Source organism: Oryctolagus cuniculus, chromosome 17 (assembly GCF_051225735.1).
Source record: "Oryctolagus cuniculus isolate XC-2025 breed Fujian yellow rabbit chromosome 17, ASM5122573v1, whole genome shotgun sequence".
NCBI lineage: Eukaryota > Metazoa > Chordata > Mammalia > Lagomorpha > Leporidae > Oryctolagus > Oryctolagus cuniculus.
Genome location: NC_142883.1, coordinates 2,617,234 through 2,634,403, shown reverse-complemented (window position 1 = coordinate 2,634,403; position 17,170 = coordinate 2,617,234). Strand labels below are relative to the sequence as shown.

At 66.9% G+C, this 17,170-nt stretch overlaps 1 protein-coding gene across 14 annotated transcripts in view; it reads right to left on the bottom strand.

Moving 5' to 3' along the window:
- Window positions 1-17,170, bottom strand: part of RBFOX3 (RNA binding fox-1 homolog 3) — a 321,834-nt gene that overhangs the window by 46,956 nt on the left and 257,708 nt on the right. The gene's annotated exons all lie outside the window — the stretch shown is intronic.

Below are 17,170 nucleotides of genomic sequence, written 5' to 3'. Positions count from 1 at the left end.
CCGCCCCTGCAGCCTCCGGGCACCACCTCAGGTCCGATTGGCCCCCTGAGCTGACCCTCACGCGCCTGGGCAGCCCTGGAGACCAGGGGAGACTGTGGGACCCAGAAATCTGGGGCAGTAGGGGTGGAGCCAGGGGCAGGGTGGACAGCACTGGGGCCTGCCCGTCCTATGAGGCCCCGGCTCTGCCCACGGGCAATGCCCGGCAGGAGCCACCTACGCACTGTCACACTGTCACACCGTCACGTGCAGCTCCCCAGCCCGGAGCACCCTGCGGATGGAGAAGCTGACAGACGGACCACCGACGGACAGACAGCCCGCGGACAAGGCTTTGCTGCCTCCCTTCCCTGGGGCTCAACGGGGATCGCAGGGACACCCGGAGATGGCGCCCCTGCCCACGCCCCACACCCTGCACACACGCCATTCACACGCAACCAGCTCTCACACGGCCAGCACACACACACACACTCAGCTGCAGCCGCTTGTCCCGCCCCCTACAGAGGAGCCCACGCGCCATGGGTCAAAGGCTGTGCCTGGGGGGCGGTGCGTCCACGCACCTGTGGGCGTTCCAGACGTGCTCCCTGGCCCTCTGCAGCACTGAAGCGAGAGAAGTCTGCCCGTGGCCCAGCCCTGGGAAGGGCCCGTGGGCACTGCTGGGCTGGCTTCCTGGCACTGCTCTCGGCCGCTAACACCTGGCCCTGCGGCTCCCCCTGAGATCCACGGGGGGCAGGCGATGCCAGGGATGAGGGAGCCTGCCCTGGCTCCAGACCACCCACCCCAAGACGTGGGCACGGGGCAGCCTGGACCCAGGGCTGAGCCCATGGGAGGGCTGGACCCCCACGTCGGAGTACGGGGGGACACCAGCAGCAGCCGCCTCTCCCCGCAGGGCACAGCACGACGGCCCCTGGGGCTTCTGGGTGGGGTCTCGGCCGTCCAGAAACTTAGGGTCGGGCCCAATTCCAACAGCCGGGCAGGGGCAGTGACCCGAGACTGCGGCCATCCCTCCCGCCCCTACCCAGGACCCAGACTCGGCCACCGTGTCCCCCCGACCTGCCATTCCTGAACGGAGTCCCCGCGAAAGATGGGGGTGCAGAAGAGCCCTCGGGGCGCAGGAGTGGCACCCGTCACCACTGTGTGATAAAGGCTGGGCCAGGCGTGGCGTCAGGTGTGGCAACGCCCGGGTGGCATGTGCTCCTTGGCCCCAGGAACCTGCAGTTGGTCCACTCAGGCGCTCCTTCAGGGACAACCTGAGGCTGTAGCCTGGCTATGCGGGGTCACCCCAGGGGCACTCAGGGTGGCTTCCTGGAGGAGGTGGCTCAGCTGGAGCCTTGAAGGGTTTGTAGGAGCGAGCAGAGGAAGCAGCAGCAAAAGTCAAGTCACAGAGGTCGGAGGGGACGTGGAGCCTTGGGGCCGTCAGACCCCTGGAGGTACTGACAGCTCCGGCAGGCGCCGGATCCCACATCTCTGGGCACTGCCGATGGGCCAGGGAGGACCTGCTCTGGCCTTTTGGACACACCTGTGCTCCTGGAAGGGTGCAGAGGGCCCCCAAAGCTGGCCTGCCAGCTCCCATCTCTGACGGCGGGCGCTGTCCCCGCCTTCTTCTCACGTGGCCCTGCCCCCAAGCCCCACCCTCTCGGGGGTGGAGAGTCAGAGGCCAGGCCCCCTGCAGCATGAAACTCCAAACTGTCCAAGGAGCCCGAGTGACCACTGTGGTCCCTGGGGGGAGGGAGACGGGAAGGAATCCCAGGCCCCTGAGTGGGGAGGAGAGCTCATGGCCCTCTCCCCCGCTGCCCAGCTGAGCGCAGGCGGCCAGAAAGGAGGCCAGAGCTCAGCCGCCGCCGCCCGTGAAGCCTCTGTCCCCTGACAGCCGCGGCACAAGCCCAGCCCGGAGCCAGACATAATGGGGCATTAGCAGGGAATCGCTTTCCCCGTTAATTACAACGGCCCACAGCCATGCTTAATTTGGAGTCGTCGGGGACTTCATGTGGCTTCCCCCTCGCAGTCACGGGGCTGCCCACACACGCGTGTCCGCGTCCGCCCGCATGGCGCTGACCCGTCACGTGTCACGCGGGGCTCACACGCACGGACCATCCTGCCACGCAGGCAGAGGCGTAATTTTTCCTCTAATTACATACTCAGCACTTCTGAGAAAATGAGATTTTAGTAATTCAATTGGACTGAGAAGCGGGGCTATAATAAAATGAAATTTGTAACAATCGCACAGTTAAATTAGTTAAATGGAGAGGAAGGAGCTGTGGAAAACTGACCCCTGACCTCCCCAGGACTAATCAGACGTCTGAACGGAGCTGTGCGAACAAAGCCCTCGGCGGTGAGGGTGGACGCGGCACCGGGCCGGCAGGCGGCGGGGCCATCGACGGGCGACTCATCACCATCCTCAGATCAGAGCACCCCCCCCTGCCCCGTGCCACCTGGAGGGGACAAAGTCACAGGAGACCAAGACACCCGGCGGGTGGTGGGGGCCTCTCAGTACAGCAGGGGCTGCTTCGGGCCAAGAGGGCGACAGAGCAGGGGCCCGGATTCCAGGGGCTCGGCCTCACCCCCAACCCTGAAACAGAGCGGCTCGGGCTGCGGAACAGCTGGACACGGCGTGGCCGCCTCCCCCGCTGGACCCCCAGAGCCTGTGCTCCCCACTTGCAACACAAGCCCCGCTCCTGCCCCAGCCTCAGAGCCGCAGGGTGTCAAGGTGGGCGGTGTGGACACGGAGACCAGAGCTCCAGGACGTGCTCGTCTGGGCAGAGCTGAGACCCTGGAGGGAGAGGGGAGGCCCAGCGGCCTCTACAGTCCTCGCCGACCCTGCCTGGAGCCCTGTCCTGCAGAGACCCCATCCTGCACCGGGATCCTGGGCTGGGGCGGGGTCTGGACAGGGAGCAGCCGCCCCGCTGCCCCCCCCCCCAGGGGCCTGGGCTCTCTCCCCACCCACACAGAGGTCAAAACTGCCCTGGGGGTCGGCCCAGGGGCGCCCCAGCCTGCTGCCTGCCAGCCGCTACAGGAATGTTCCAGACAGGGCGCCCACCGCCCCCGCCCCCAGGGGTCCCGGCTGCAGAGCCATCCCTGCTCCGAGCTCTCCTCGCCCACGTGCCGCGAGCGTCTGGGCCAGATGGCATCCAGACAGGCCTGCCCCGGCCCTTCTGCTGAGCCATGCAAACGGGCGGGGACCACACACGGGTGCTCCGAGGGCAGGTGGGCCGAGCCCCAGGCCCTGAGCAGCGGGAGACGCAGGAGGAAGCCGGCGGTGCTGGCGCCAGGAACCCTTGCGGCAGGGCTCTGGGCTGGGCCAGGAAGACCCCAGAGACCCCCGCCTCCTCCAGCAGGGGCGGCCAGGGCGGGCGGCTGCTCTGCAGGGGTGTGTGGGCCAGGAACGGCACCGGGACCTTGCTGAGCCCTCGGGGACCCCCAAGCCGCGTGCTGGGTCGTCCTCACCTGCCGCAGAGGCGGCCTGGTCAGGCTGGAGAGATGCCCTCCTGGGACTGGCGCGGCTCATCCCCCCACCCCTGCAGCCCCGGTAGGACCTGTGCTGAACCCGCGGCTCCGCACCCCTGTGAGCAGCCAGGGAGGCCAGGCGTCACGTGGGGACAGTGGCCAAAGCAACGGTGCACACCCCTCCCTGATGGCTGGGATGGCGGGGCAGGGGACAGCACCCAGGTGAGGAGGGCTGGGGTCCCACTAGTGGTCCCCTGAGCCTCATGGGGGGGGGGCGTCCCGGACTCAGCAGGAACTAGAACTCCCAGGAGGCTGGGTGGCTGGTGGGAGGGTCTGAGTTTGGGGATAGTGGGGGGTGGGAGCCAGGGTACACCCCGACCTCCCTCTGCACCGGAGGGCCCAGTGTGACTCACCCTTCCCTCCTCAGCGCTGGGGACAAGGAGCCCGCAGAGCCTCGCCCCTACGGCCAGGACACTGCGAGCCTCTGACATGGCCCCGCGCCCCGCCCTGCCCCCACCCCGGGATGCCTCCCACTGCCCAGGCTGCAGCCGGCTGCTCAAATATTTATTCTCATTCCGTTCTCCAAAAGGAGAACGCAGAGAAAGTAATAGAGAGGGAGAGAGGAGGAAAATTCTGAGTTTCTCATTTGAAAGTTAATTAGTCTTAATTAGGTCTAATTAAGAGCCCCCGCCACAATGCAGCTCACGATCGAATCGCCCAGCTCCTCATTTCTCGGGTTCCCATTTTAGACCGAGCGTTGGGGAAGCCGGGGTGGAGGGCACCCGGGGGATCCCCTCCAGCCGGGGGGCAGGTGCCAGGGCCCCGCTGAGGCACAGCTGGCCAGGTGTGGCGTGCAGGTCCCCACCCCGGGGCCTGGTGGGAACTGGCACATCCCGGTCTCAACCTGCCCTGGGACCTCCTGGAGGGCTCGGGCTACACCCGGGGCGGGGTGGGCCCTGCCCCTTCAGCGTGGGGGCGCAAACACCGCCTGGGTCCTGCTTCACAGCCGGCGTTTGTGCCAGGGCGGCCCCAGCCCCTTCCGGAAGGTAGGTGCCGGGACTTCATCGGGGTCGGGTCTGATTTGGAGCCTGGTGCCCACGCGGACGTGCCAGGGTGGGGGATCAGGGTTGGGACAGAACCCTGACCGCCTGCGGGCCCAGGGGGTGCAGCCCCAGGGAGCAGAAGTGGACGAACGGACATGCCTGGGCCCGGCTTGGCCTCCCGGTCACTGTGGCCTGGCCATGCCCCTGCACGGGCAGTCGGGGTGAGGTCTGCAAGGCTGGGGGGCTCCCTGCTCTGCCAGCAGCAGCAGATACCCGGAGCAGGTGCGGGCCTCAGTGTGGGGCTGCACTGGGGTGTGGGCAGCACGGCTGGACACCCATGAGCGGCACAAACCCTGGACGTACAGACGGGGAGCCTGGCGCCCAGGGAGGAAAGCAGAACGTGGTGGGGTCTGCACCCAGCAGGGGCTCCTGGCGGGACCCGGAGGAAGCCCACTCCCTGCAGTGCTGGGGGTCCCACCCGGCCCAGGGGCTGTGCTCGGGAAAGGAGGCCAGGGCGGGTGCCAGGGGAGCCCCCCGGCTCCGACACGGGCGGCCGCCGCCTGAGCAGAGCAGCGGCAGGAATGGCCGCAGGGGCTGATTTCCGATCCGAGATCAAAAGAATTAAGTAGGCTTAGCTCTGAGCTACGGAGGAGGGGTGGGGGGTCCACAGCCACCCACGGGCAGCGGAGGCTGGGGGAGGAGCCGGGGCGAGCGGGGACCCCAGAGTCCTGGGGAAGGCGAAGGCTGAACACCCCAAGTTCCGGGGGAGAAGGCCTGGCCCCTGAAGTGTGCAGGGGCAGGCACAGGGGATGCCAGGGGCAGCTCAGAGCCCACCCAGCGCTGCCCGGCCAGGTCTGTGTGCACACACCACGGCGGGCTTCAGAGCGGCAGAGCGAAGGCGCTTTCTGGGTCACGGGCTAAAAGTGGATGTGGGGCAGGTCGCTGGGCTTGGGGCTGGTGTGGAACCGGGCAGGTTCCGCCCCCGCTTGCGACGCCGGCGTCCATAGCAGAGCCCTGTTTGAGTCCCGGCTGCTCCACTTCTGATCCAGCTCCCTGCAAATGCACCTGGGAGAAGCAGCAGCAGACGGCTCAAGCACTCAGGCCCCTGCACCCCTGTGGGAGACCAGGCTGCGCTCCGGGCTCCTGTAGCGGCCATTTGGGGAGCGGAAGCAGCAGATGGGAGCTCGCTCTCTTGCTCTCTCTCTCTTTCTCTCTTCTCTCTCTCACTCTTTCTCTCCTCTCTCTCCTCTCTCTTCTCTCACACCTAGATGGCCAGGGTCTCGCAACTCTACGAACGTATTAAAGCCAGTGAATCTTATGGATGAAGCTGTAAGCAGCAGTAAAGGGTACAGAGTGAGTCTGCCTCCGGGGAGCCCAGGAGCAGGTGACCGGGAGCGGGGACAGTGCAGGTCTGGGGCCAGCTGCCCCTGCAGGCTCTGAGCCAGGCTACGTCTCCCATGGCCTTGCTGTCCCTCTTCTGTAAGGCGGGGGCAGAGCTACACCCTGGGGCTGCTCGGGGAGGACCTGTGCAACGCTGAGGCTCCCCTCACCCCTAGAGTCCCCCTCACCCCTGCAGAGCCCCCTCACCTCCGGGGCCCCCCTCACCCTTGCAGGTCCCTCTCACCCCTGCAGGTCCCCTCACCCCTGCAGGTCCTCCTCACCCCCGGGGTCCCCGTCCCCCACAAGCCCCCTTCCACCCTGCAGGTTCCCATCACCCCCGGGTCCCCTCACTGCAGCCCTGGTTCTGGAGCCCACTTAGGAGAAGCTGGGCGGGAGGTAGTGGGCGTCCACAGATGCACCTGCGTCCCTCGCTCTGCTGTGGTCCTGGCCCCGCAGCCCCTGCGGGTCATGGTCTTCCTGGCCACCTCAGGCAGGGCTGGCGCTGAGATCCAGGAAGCTCCGGGACTGAAACTCAAGAGGCTCTGCCCAGTGGGCTGCCCTAGTGCCCGTGGGGCTGTGGGGAGGCTGGGCTTGCCCTGGGGGCAGTGGTCATGCAGCCAGGGCCCCCGCGGTGCACTGTCAATCTCCAATGAAAACCACGCCCACGCCGACTTGTGAAGTGCACCTGGCACCTGCGGGTGGGGGTGGGGGTTCGACCTTTCACAGTGAACCACACACTGAGGCCTCACCTCGGCCGTTCCTTTCGGGACACAACAGCTCAGGCCTGCATCTGTTAGCTGGCCCTGCCGTGGCCTGGAGCTGGCCGCCCACCCTCCCAGCAGGAGGGCGTCCTTGTCCCTGCTCACCACGGGGGAGAAGCCCCAGCACCAGGGAGCAGGTGCGGGACTGGCCTGCTGATGCCCAGGGAGTGCTGTGCCCGAGACAGGCCACCACGCACTGTGGCTGCTCTGTCCACCCCGGCCCCAGGGACCGGGACAGCGAGGGTGGCCCAGTAAACCCAGAGTCCACGGCCTCCCCTGCCAGGTGCCCCTGTGGGAACGCAGCCCACTTGCTGCTCCAGCCTCCAGCTCGCCCTGTCCTCCCGCTGAGCCTGCAAAGCCCCAGGCACTCGGCTTGGGCCAGCCAGGCGCTGGGTCAGCACCCGTCTCAGTGGGGGCAGGCGCGCCAGTGCGGAGATTCCGGTCCTCAGGGACGCGGCGACAGCGGCCAGCACACCCACGGCGGCCTTGGAAGGCACGGCCGCTGCACCACACACACGCACCTGCTCTCAGCTGGTCCCTGCCAGGCCCCTGCCCAGGTCTTGGAGAAGGGCCCGAGGCACAGGCCAGCTTGGAGGATGTGAGCCTGGGAGGAGCTGGCTCTGCGGGAGGCACAGAGACAGCAGTCGCCCACCGCCATCACCTGGGTTTCACGAGGGAAAGCAGCCGGCCCGGCGTTTCTTTTCCCACCCCTGGACAAGGAGGACAAGGTTTGCACTGGCCGCCAGGGGAGCAGAAAGGCCACCCCCTGGGGAGGGTGGGTCCCCCTGCCCCAGTTGTCCGTCACACGCACAGCATGGCCACAGCCACCCCCACTAAGCAGCGACTCTGCAGGTCCCACCCAGCCCGGGGACAAGCAGTCCACCTGCCTTCCCCTCCCCGGGCGCTGCAGGCCCCCTGAGGGCGGAGCTCGCCTCTCCACACGTCTGGAGGCACCAGACAGGCACGACTCTGCCCCCAGGAGCCACCCAGGACAGTGGCAAATCCATGAGACACAGGGCAGAGTGGTGGGTGCCAGGGGCTGGGGGCGGGGGTACGGGAGGGACTGCCGCCGTGTGCGGGTTTCATCGTAGGGGGATGGGGACACTCAGGGACTGCACAGTGGTGACAGGTGCACAGCACCGTGGCCGTGCTAGAAACCACGAGGCCGAGGCCATGGGTGAAGCCGCCACTTGTGACGCCAGTATCCTGTAGGGGCACTGGTTCACGCCCCGGCTGCTCCACTTCCGATCCAGCTCTCTGCTTTGGCCTGGGAAAGCAGTGGAAGATGCCCAAGTCCTTGGGCCCCTGCACCCACGTGGGAGACCTAGAGGAAGCTCCTGGCTCCTGGCTTTGGATCAGCGCAGCTCTGGCTGTCGCGGCCATTTGGGGAGTGAACCAGCGATGGAAGTCGGATTTCTCTCTCTAACTCTGCCTTTGCAATAAGTAAAACAGATTTTACAAAAAAACACACACTGTGCACTTTGTAAGGAAGGTTTAGAGGTACGTGAGTATCTCAATTGATAAATCACAGATGCAAATCACGGGAAGGGGAGGGGAGAGGAAGTGAGGAGGGAAATCAGAGAGGAAGATGATGACGAAGGAGCCAGGCCCGCTGTCCCTGCCCCACCCAACACTCCTGTCCTGAGCCTGAAGCCCCCCCACACCGGGAGATCACAGGACCCCCGCAGCGGTGCCTCCTGCTGCCTGCGGCTGGGTGTGGAGGGGGTGCCCACGGAGGGGGCAGCAGGTTAGGACGGAAGGTAGCGAACAGCGCCTCGGGCTCCCGTGGGCCCGTGGCCGAGTGCAGGCTCCGATCACGTGGTGAATTTTCACTGAGCATCTAACCACGCCAGGCTCCGTCCCAGTCCCGGGGAGCAGCAAACAGAACAGCCCCGAAGTCCCCCCCCGCCCCGGCAGACAGGGGCTTCAGGAAGCTGGGCCAGACACGGAGAAAACAGAGCGGGGAGGGAGGGAGGGAGGGAGGAAGCGAGGCTCTGGGCATGCTGGGGTCGCCGCACCCCTGCCCCCTCAGCAAGGTCAGCAAGGGTCTCCCGAGAAACGCAGGGGACGGCGCAGTCCGAAGGCCTGTCCAGCGAGAACCTGGGGAACAGGGCTCCCACAGCAGGTGCAAAGGACCAGAGCCAGCTGGGGAGACCCACACGCTCCCGCCCCCGCTGCGCCCACGGCCCCAGGGGGCACCCTCCAGCCTGTTTCCCCACCCGGCCACAGGCTTGGACTCACCCTGGCCTTCGGCCGCAGGAGGCCTGTCCAGGTGACACAGAGGTGGGCGGGCGACTTCTCACCTGGCCCCTCCGCCCCCACCCACTGGCACCCTGGTGATGCCCCGCCCCCGGCTGCCACCTCCTAGGGAGCTTTGGAGTGCAGGAAACAGCAGGTCCCCCTCAGGCTCAGGCCAGATGTTCACAGAGAACAAAAGGTGACCGCGGGAAGCTGGCAGAAGGGTGGAGCAAGGCGTGCACAGCTGGCTGGGGCACGCGAGGGGCCAGGGGCCTGAGGACCCCATGGGGCGCAGCCCCTTCTCCACCAGGGAGCTGGGGGGCAGGGTCTCACCAGGGCCGAAACAGGAGGTCGGGCAGGCTGCCCCTCCATCTGCCCTGACCGCAAGCCAGCCAGATGTCCCCCATTCTCAGTGCCTCACCCACAGCCCGCCCTGGGTCGGGCCTCACAGCCTCGTCCCGAGCCCGCGTTCCGGCCGACCCCTGCCCTCTGGCTGACCCCTGGACTGGAGCTCTCCAGCCCAGACCAGCCTTCCCCATGGGAACAGCACCCTCTGTGGGTCCCTATCGCCTACCGAAAGACATCGCAGCTTCTCTGCCGATACCAGGGACATGCTGGCCATGACTCCCTCGCACCCTGACCCCCACAGGTGTTCTGGGGGCCACCAGGAACCCGCTCCACTCCAACTCTCCGGCTAAGCAGCTGCTGGCCCCACTCACAGCCCCACCGCGCTGGGTCATGGTCCATGGAGACCCCGGGGCAGAGCCCGGCTCCCCCATGGGCACACAGCCTCGCGCCGCGACACTGGCGCCGTCCACGGAGGCAGCAGCCAGGAGCCCCCCAGGGCTGCCGAGTGCCGGCACAGGAATGAGGCTCCCTCCAGGGAGGATAGAGCGTGGACAGAGAAAGCCCAGCATCCCGCTCAGTTACACGGATCGCACGGCGCAGTGCACACATCCAGGTTGGGCAAATCAGTCTGTCTGCCGAGAACGAACCTCGGCCGCTTCTCCTTACGGCCGGACACGGCTCCGCTGCCTCCCACGGCCGGCGCTGGGCAGGTTCTGCCCACCAAGGGCCACAGAGCAAATGTTCTGGGCTGTGCCAGCCATGCGGTCCCCGCTGCTGGATCGAGACAGCAGCGCAGACGATGCGTCCACAGATGAACGCGACCGGGTTCCAGAGAAAGTTTTCGCTTCCATGAAAGCAGACGGAGGGGCGGCCTGGGCCCCTGACCCTTGCTCTCGGTCGCCATCCTCCAGACTTTTAAATAGCACCAACCAGTAAAATTTAATTTTAAAAGGGGTGTGTGTGCATGTGAAAGAGAGAGAGAGAGACCCATCAGAATAGCCAACCTTTTATTTGACCAATAAGCATATATATATTTTTTAAATGAATGGCTGATGTCATCCTCACTGAAGCGGGCACTTCCATACAACACGCACGCGGATTTATCTTTACGGGGGAAGGACCCTGAATCCTCCCACTTCGCTAGGGGGCAGTGAACACCTGGTCCCTGGGTGGCGGGCAGAGCTGGAGATCCTGACTGGCCCCGGAGTCTGTGAGACCTGTGGCCGCTGGGGGGCGTGGGCCGCCCAGCCACGCCCCCAGGGGTCCCAGGGTCTGCAGCGGCGTGGCTCCGGGGGCACAGCTCCTGGGCTGACTCCATCAGGAGGCTCATGAGCTGCCGGGCTACAGGCCAGAGGCAAAGCGTCGACTCCAGGACCGTGCCGTCCTGCAGAACATTCTAGATGTGCCCTGGGTGTGACCCTCCACGACTGAGCAGCTGGAGTGCGGCCAGAGATGTTCCGTTTGCTCACAGGTCCATCAGATTTCGAAGGCCGGGTCCAAACCCCAGAGCAGAGACGATCCCGCTAATAATGCATCGCACAGGACCACCTGCTGGGGTGGTGGCACCCACCTGGGCCGCGCCGGGTCAGACTCCCTCACTCCCTCACCCACTTCTCCCCCCTCCTCAGTGGCTCCTGCTGGCTTCCTATTGGCTGGATCCGAGTGACGATGACTCGCGTTCCATCTTAAGTTTTGCAAGCTTTTCAACTTCACGACAGATTGACTGGGGGTATTAAATGCGGTTTGTGTGTGAGTTTAAATTTAGAGGCAGAGAGAGGTTCATTACCCAAATGCCCCCAGGGGCCGGGGCTGGGTCAGGACAAAGCCAGGAACTCAAGCCGGGTCTCCCAGCAGCGCGGCAGAGCCCACCGACGTGAGCCATCGCCTGCCGCCCCCCGGGGAGGGGTGCACCCCGGCAGGACGCTGGGACCGGGAGTGGAACCGGGACACACACGGCTTCTCCGCCACCGCGCCAGACGCCAGACGCCTGGCCCTTCCCTGCGTTTCTCACTCGGGCCATCCACCCCAGGTGGTTTTGGGGGCGAAGGCCCGTGGTGAGCCGGGGAGCATTTCTTTGTACTTCCAGGGGGGCAGGGTCGCTGCAGAGCCCCCAGACGGCAAGCATCCCCTCTGGTAACGGGGACCGGCTTGAGTTCCTGGGTTTGGCTCCACCCAGCCCCGGGCCCTGGGGGCATTTGGGTAAAGAACCAGTTACCACCCACAGGATGCCCTGGGCTGAGGCCTTTCTGCGCACTGGCTACGGTCCGTCCCCACCACCGGGCCTGCCTCGCCTCTGACGGCGGTGGCCGGGAGCCCGGTGACTGCCCTGGCCCACTGCAGCGTGACTGCGCCCAGCCGGCGTCCACACTCGCGAGTGCACCGTTCCCGGGTGATGCTGCCACGGCAGAGACGCTCACCCCGCCCCTGCCCCACGGACTCACCTCGTGGCCACGGCGACCCGAGCGGAGCGAGGGGGAGAACAGACTCTCCCCCCCACCCTGCCCCGCGCTGCCACCGTCCCTGGGGACGGATCCCACCTATGTTGCCTGAGCACCCCCCTCCTGCCTACAGGGGCTCCACTGGGCTCAGTGCCCCAGAGGGAGACCCCCCACCAACAGCACCACGGCCCCCAGGCAGGCCCCACCCCCACTCCGGCCCCCTCCTTTCTCAGCACGCCTGGCAGCTTCCCTGGCCTCCCTGGCCACTCTCTGGCCCCTTTCCCGGCAGCACAGAGCACACGCGGGTGGGTGCACCTGGGCGTTCAGGATGGATGCACGGTGCCTGGGCCGACCTGGCTGCAGGAGGGAGACGCAGCAAGCAGCCTCCTTGCTGTCTCCAGGGGGCCCAAGGACCTGCAGCTGCACCACTGCCTCCTGCCTGTCCACCTGGCTCCCCGCTGCCCCCTGGAGAGCACCCTTAGACCCTTAGGCTGAGAGCTGAGACCCCCGCACATCCCAGCTGGGGGCACCCCTATGGTGACAAAGCGGCTGGACCAGAAGCAAGGCCTGGGTTGGTGGCCGTGGGGACAGGTGCAGGCTGTGTGGAGCAAGCCGAGGTCCGTGCAGCCCCAAAGCGCTGCGGGGAGACGGGAACCTGCCTGAGAGGCCTGGCGTGGAGGGCAGCCATCACTGGCCCCAGCTCTCTGACGGCCGGGGCAGGCTCCAGACACCCACAGCCAGAGCAGGAGGGTGGGGAGGGCGTGCCTGCTTGCGTGGCACTGAGTTTAGTGGCTGGCTTGCATCCAGGAACCCCAGGAGGGGTATCCTACCCCCAGCTCTGGAACCTGGACCTGCGGCAGGGCCTGGCACACACGGGGCGGCTGGGGAGCTCAGATGACCACTGGGGACGGTGACGTCTTTCAGCATTGCCCGCTCCTCTTCTGCCTCCTCCCTGAGCTGTTCAGACCCGCAGGGGCCGGCACGCAGCCCTGCGGTGCACAGACCCTGCCGCCCCCAGGAGCTCCTGGCTCAGGCGCCGTGGGTGCCTCTGTGTGGCAGGTGCACTGGGCTCCAAGCAGGCTCACGGCACAAGTCCAGCGGCTCTGCCGAGCAGGCCAAGCCACACCTGGGTCCCCTTTCAGAACTGGACCCGTCCCCCAGGACGACTCCCTGATGCTACGCACCGTGTCTCAGCCACACTGGGGACAGAGGCCCAGTCAATCCTGCCGGTGTCCCCAAGTGCCCTCTGTAACATAGGCACGGCCCCCCAGGGGAATGGACGCATTGGCCAGGCACGGAGTGGGCTGCGTGGACAGCCAGGGGGTGGCGGTGGGGTGCGATGGGGCGGGAATCTTCCATGAACAAGTGGGGAGGACACAGACCGCACAGGGAGTGGAGGGAGAGGAGGACCGGAGGGAAGACGGCCGGCGGAGAGGAAGACTGGAAGTGTTGGGAGGCGCACGCGGGGGCAGCAGCCACCTCCTCCCACGCGGCACAGCCACTGCTCCACGGACTGGGTCAGAGCCCTCCCCTCCCCGGCACCCCAGCCCCCACACACCGGGAGCTGCCCATCTTCCAATGGACACCCTGCCCATGGCACTGTCCACACCAGCCTGGCCTGGGCTCAGCCGGGCGCCAGGGTCGCAGGTGTCTCCCCAGAGCTGGCCCAATGTCAGGGCAGCCTGCTGCTCTCCTGTATCCCCTGCCCCCTACTCTGCTTGGAGCCACCCTGAGGGTGCTGTCCCAAGGATGGCAGGACAGATGCCAGAGGGCCATGGGGCTGGTCCTCCCCTCGGCCAAGGACAGTGGCCGTGAGTTCCTGCGGCATGCGGCTCAGCGGTGGGCAGGGGGAGAGGACGGGCTGCAGCACCCCCCTGCCCTCTGGTGACCCCCTAGATGGCCGGCCAGGGAGGACCTAGGCCCTGCCACGCAGGACAGGTCAGGACGGGCCTCCTGTGTCGTGGCCACGCCAGGCTGGTGGCCCCCTCCCAGATCCACCGGCTCGGGTGGGCAGGTGTTGGGGGGCGAGGGTTTCCAGACGCCCCACACAGGAGTGCGACTGACACCTCGGCCTGCCCAGCCGGAACCCCGCGGCTCTGTAGGCTGAGGCCCCCGCCTGGGCCCTCTCCGACCCCCGGGACATGCACCAGGCACCCGTCCACACTGGGATAGGCCCCAGCAGAGCCTGCTCCCATCGCTGGGCAGACACGCCGCAGGGGGACGGAGGTTTGAGGCCGCTCTGCCCCACGCAGCCCTCGGGCCCGTGGGGTCTGAGCCCCGCGCTCCGGGCTCCTCGGCCGGGCAGCCCCCCATCATGCCCAGGGCTTGAGCTCTCTCCTGGGAGGCACCCCTGGCCCTGTAGCCCCGCCTCCCACGTGTCTCTCCGTCCCTGGTCCCCCCATGGAATAAGAGGTCACCCGCACACATCCGCCAACCCCAGAGGTGTCTCCTGAACCCTGCTGGGGCTCGGGGTCTGGGGAGACCGAGGCCAAAGGTCTACAGGAAATGGCTCTGGCCTACGACCAGCGCTCGGCTGCTGTGTGTGTGTATGGGGGGGGGGGGGACAGCGGCATTTCCTGACTTGCAGTCGGCCACCAGAGTGGGAGGCAGGCTCGGGCAGAGGCCTGGGGCCTGGCTGCCTGGGCTCAGAGCCAGGCTCGGTCCCGAGCGGCTTCCGGGCTTAGTCAGGATGTTACCTAACAGCTCCGTGCCTCGGTTTCCCCAACAGCAAGTGTGCGCATGCACGCCTGGGACTGGCTCCCTGCAGCTTCCGGGACGAGAGCCGCCAGGGAGAGAACCGGGTGACCTCACTCACCCAGCGGCCCTGCGGTGTGGACGGGCATCTCCCTGCTCAGGGCGGCCAAGACACAAGGCCACCCCGTGTTCCCTAAGGAGTGGCTCCAGGGAGCCAGGGCCCAGGGCGCCGGCGCAGTCACCTGGGGAAGAGCTTCGCCGGCCCTCGGCTGCGGGTCTGGCTTTTGGGATGTGGCTCTGGCTGGCGGACAGGCCCTCGACAGCGCAGTGACGCGCCAGCACGAGGGGACGGGGCCGGAGCCCAGGGTGCAGCGACAGAGCAGTGTCCCGTGGGCTGCAGCCAGGACCGCTGAGTGGGCGGCTGCGAGAGCGCCGTGGCACCCCCACGGAGAGAGCGGTGTTACCAAGACAGCTTCCTCACACCCCTCAAGGCACAGCGAGAACCTAACGGCCCAGGATGCTGGGCTGCAGAGCCGAGGGGACCGCACGTGGCGGGGAGACCCCGTGTGACGATGGGGGCGCTCAGACGGGTTTGCTGAGGCCACCGCCTGCGGTTCACCTCCATCCGGCCCAAAACGGCGGCAAAAATCGACAGAACTCACGGCACGCCCCCTTCCCCTGCAGGGTGAGCGTCCCCTCCTGCACCCCTGAAGGCACTGCCGTCCCCCTGCCCCGAGTGAGCCAGGAGCAAGGCCACAGGATTCTCTTTCACAGGGCACTGCAGCCTAGGCAGAAAGTAGCCACTGTGACAGAATCCCGACTGGAGAGCTGGGGGGGGGGTCTCCCCTCCCTCCCGCTAGAACTTGCTCTGGGGCCTTGGGGGGGCAGCCTGTCGGTGCCTGGGAGTCTAGGGGGAGGTCCAGCCCTGGCCCTACCGGCTGCAATGCACCAACACAGGCTTCAGCTCCCAGGAGGGGTCGGGTGCGTATGGGGTTGGGGAGACCAGGGCTCCGGGCTGCCCCGCAGGGAGCTAAGGTGACCACAGGGAGCAGGGGTCTCCTGGCAGGGGGCTGGGCAGGCGGGAGAGCCCAGGCCTGGCCCTGGTGGGTGCAGAGTGAGCGAGGCCCCGGAACCCTCCCAGGATCCCTCACCAAACGCCAGAACCCAAACCACAGTCGGATGTCCCTCGGCAGCCTGCAGGGAGAGGAGCCGAGGGGAGACGGGGTGTGTGTGTGTGTGTGTGTGTGTACGCGCACGTGCACGGCGTCTGCACCTCCAAGGAACTGCAGGGTGGTGGGACCCGCGGCCCAGCCCGCGGCGGCCGGAGGGGCCGAGCAGGCGCCCACGGCACGGGATCCCGCTGGCTGAGTCTTTCCAATTGCCAGCTCGGAGGACTACAGGTTTCGAAGACTTGCCTGTTTAAATGGCGCATCTTAACGCGCCCCGAACGACGCCTCTTGTCTTGCTTGATTTCACGTCTTCTGCTCCCGCTCCCATTATCAAACGTGCTGTCTCGATGGAGCACACAGCCTGCGTGCGGCACCAGCTCTCGCCTGCGCAGGCAACCGCAGCCCCGCGTGGGAGGCTGGGGGAGAGGCTCGGGTCCCAGAGGCCTGGCCAGTGCGGCCCCCGCTCCTCCCCTCACGGGGACCCCAGGACGCTGGCTCCAAAGCTGGCTTGGGACACGCTGGGTCCCAAACTGGCCCCAGGCCACCAGCGCTGTGTGTGTGCTGCCGCAGAATCACGCACCCACCGTAGCCAGCAAATGGCTGCATTCTAGAGCTTTCTCTGGCCCCTGCCACCCCTGCAGGAACAGGGCGCTTCAGATCCTGCTGCGAGGGCCAGGACCATTCTGCCCACGGCACACGCCCGTGCCGGACGACCCCACTTATTCCAAGTGCTGTTGCCTGCCTGCTGCCCCCGACATCAGCTCCCAACGCAACCCATCAGGGAGGCGCTCGCCAGCCCGGGGGACACCAGTGTCTGCCCACCTGCCTCGGCCGTGACCGTGTGCACCGCTCCGACGGCATCCAGGCGGCGCCAATGCCAAGCTGCCGTCTTTCTGGGGGCTCACCCCTACTCCTGCACCTGGCCCCGGCCTTCTGCCCGTAGGGACCACGTCTCCCAGGAAGAGGCTGAGAGTGGTGGAGCGGGCCTGCCTGAGGCCACCCGACTGTCAGCTGTGGATCAGCCCCCGCCCCGGCTCTCCCTCTGGGTCCCCCCTGGCGCCTGTGGCACCTGCAGCCTTCTTCCCCCTCCCCAGGATGCGGCTGCCTGGGGCGTGGGGGAGATCCCTGCCCCCCAGGGGGTCTCACCCAGGGCTTGTTAGAAATCCAGATTCCCCAAGTGCCTCCCGTGTTCAAGGGACATCAGGTGCAGGTGCAGTGGGGAAGCTGAGCCCCGAGGTCCACTCCCAGCGTCCACTCCCAGTGCCTGCGACCCAAGGATGACCGGGAATGGGGGGGGCTGGATGCGGCCTGGGCTTGCACAACTCCCCACCTGAGGGCCTGGGGGTCCCAGTGGCTCCTGGGCTGTGCCCAAGAGTCCCCAGACGTCACAGGTGGTCCTAGAAAGGTGAACTCGAGGGCCGAGCGCTCCCGGCCCCCTCGCAGCCCGCGGCCCCCTCCCGTGCAGCTGCTGCCGTGTCTACAGGGGTCCGGCTGTCCCGGCCCAGTGCCGAGCTCTGCTGTGCCCACTGCGCCTCCCGTGGTCACCCGGAGCAGTCCAGGCCCACGCAGCCCCTCACTGCCTCCAAAATCGCACACACTTCACTCTCCCCTCTGCGTGTGCACAGGGCACAGGGGTCCCCAACAGCCCGCCTGGACGTACG